The sequence below is a fragment of the Echinops telfairi genome, unplaced genomic scaffold (genome assembly GCF_000313985.2).
Source record: "Echinops telfairi isolate 266 unplaced genomic scaffold, ASM31398v2 ScPeMD7_60;HRSCAF=208, whole genome shotgun sequence".
Classification (NCBI taxonomy): Eukaryota; Metazoa; Chordata; class Mammalia; order Afrosoricida; family Tenrecidae; genus Echinops; species Echinops telfairi.
This window is the reverse complement of record NW_022103958.1, coordinates 42,095,448-42,097,269: the sequence shown is the minus strand read 5'-3', so window position 1 is coordinate 42,097,269 and position 1,822 is coordinate 42,095,448. Positions and strand designations below refer to the sequence as shown.

At 50.9% G+C, this 1,822-nt stretch overlaps 1 long non-coding RNA gene across 1 annotated transcript in view; it reads left to right on the top strand.

Annotated features, from left to right (window-relative positions):
• The first annotated feature begins 1,613 nt into the window (after positions 1–1,613).
• Positions 1,614–1,822, top strand: part of LOC123521779 — a 10,452-nt gene continuing 10,243 nt past the window's right edge. The window contains exon 1 of the long non-coding RNA XR_006680128.1: positions 1,614–1,717. This is a non-coding gene — a long non-coding RNA (uncharacterized LOC123521779). The remainder of the gene's footprint in view (positions 1,718–1,822) is intronic.

The following is a 1,822-nucleotide window of genomic DNA, read 5'->3' as shown; positions in this document are numbered from 1 at the left end:
GGGGGGGGGGGCATTTTGAAAGTCTGACGGTGCTGTGTTGGCTGCTAACTGAAAAAGCTAACATTTCAAATCCACCAGGTCCTCTAAGACTGAAAGATGAGACTCTCTGCTGGCCCTCAAGATTTAGTTTTAGCATCCCCTCACAGAAGGGTCTCCAGGAGACGAGCCAGTCCAGGTGCAGTGTAGCACAAATGAAACACATCTTTCCTCTCATTCTTTAATGCTTCCTTCCCCCCACTATCATGATCCCAATTCCACCTTACAAATCCGGCTAGACCAGAGGATGTACACTGGTACAGATAGGAACTGGAAACACAGGGAATCCAGGGCAGATTAACCCAAGACCAGTGGTGAGAATGGTGATATGGGAGGGTGGAGGGAAGGTGGGGTAGAAAGGGGGAACCTATTACAAGAATCCACATATAACCTTCTCCCTGGGGACAGACAACAGAAAAGTTGGTGAAGGGAAACGTCTGACAGTTCAAGACATGACAAAACAATAATACTTTATAAATTATCAAGGGTTCGTGAGGGAGGGGGTCTGGGAGAGAGGGGAAAAATGAGGAGCTGATAGCAAGGGCTCAAGTGGAAAGCAAATGTTTTGAGAATGATGATGGCAACAAATGTACAAATGTGCTTGACACAATGGATGGATGGATGGATAGATTGTGAAAAGACTTGTAGGAGCCCCCAGTAAAATAATTTAGTCTTAGAAACCCTGAATAAGGATTCGGACTCAAGGTCAGCACTCCAAACGCACCAGCTGCTCAGTGGGAAAGATGAAGCTATCTTCTTGTCCGAGAACTTTCTACAAGGGTCACAATGAGGACATTTCAACTCCACGGTAGCGGTGGCTTTTTGGTTTGGTTCGCTTAACATTTGACTCGACAGGTCCTGGGCGGTAAACGGGAAAACTGCAACGGTCTCCCAGAAAAGGAAGTTATTAAGGACAGGATCAAAAAGGAGCGCTGACATCAGGTGGATTCCGACTCTTAGCGACCCTAGGAGGCAGATTAGAACTGCCCCTGTGGTGTGCTGACACAGTATTTCTTTATGGAAGTAGAAAAGCTCATTCATTCTCATGAGGAGGTGTCCATAAGGCTGGAACTTGTGGTTGCTGCCCCACCGCATGACCCACTAAGCCATGGGGATCTGAGGAGAGGGCAGGACAATGGCATTCTGGGACTACTATTGGCTGCAACCTTGAGCAAAACAAAGCAGTGCCAACCTCTCCTCAGAAAAGCTGCCATCTAACATTCCTTGCAAATGCAAGCCTGGGCTTTCTGGGAACTAAAAGTGTTCCCCGCTCCACCTGTTACTATATCCTGCTTCGCTACACAGAGATACAAAGGAATACAAATGTAACCGCGCGCTGCCAGTAAACCTTGGAGCCTCTGGAGTGGTGCACGTCCCGTCGGCCTCGGTGCAAAAGGCAAATGAACGCGTCTGCCAAATCGTTCCTCGGGAAGAAACCCGTGTGACACCGCTCCACCAATGAAAAGACCGATTCGGACCCACATTAAAGGGAAGTCAGCGCACCTGTCAGGGGTCAGTTGGCTGTCCGCACTGAAAAGGCAGTGCTCAGCCTCAGTCGGAAACGCCAGTTACGTTTGTCCTGTGAGAACAGGGAGCACTTCCTAGAAATGTCGAGGCGTGGGAGTTGCCCCGGTGCCTCGCGTCCACCGGGGCAGCGCCCAGGCCACCCCGGAGCACAGGGGTGAGTTTGCACGGGACTCCCGGCGCTTCCTGGTGGAGAGGACAGCCCCTGCGTCACTGGCGGCGCGCTCGGCATGCGGGGAAGAAGTTTGTCCCCCAGGACACC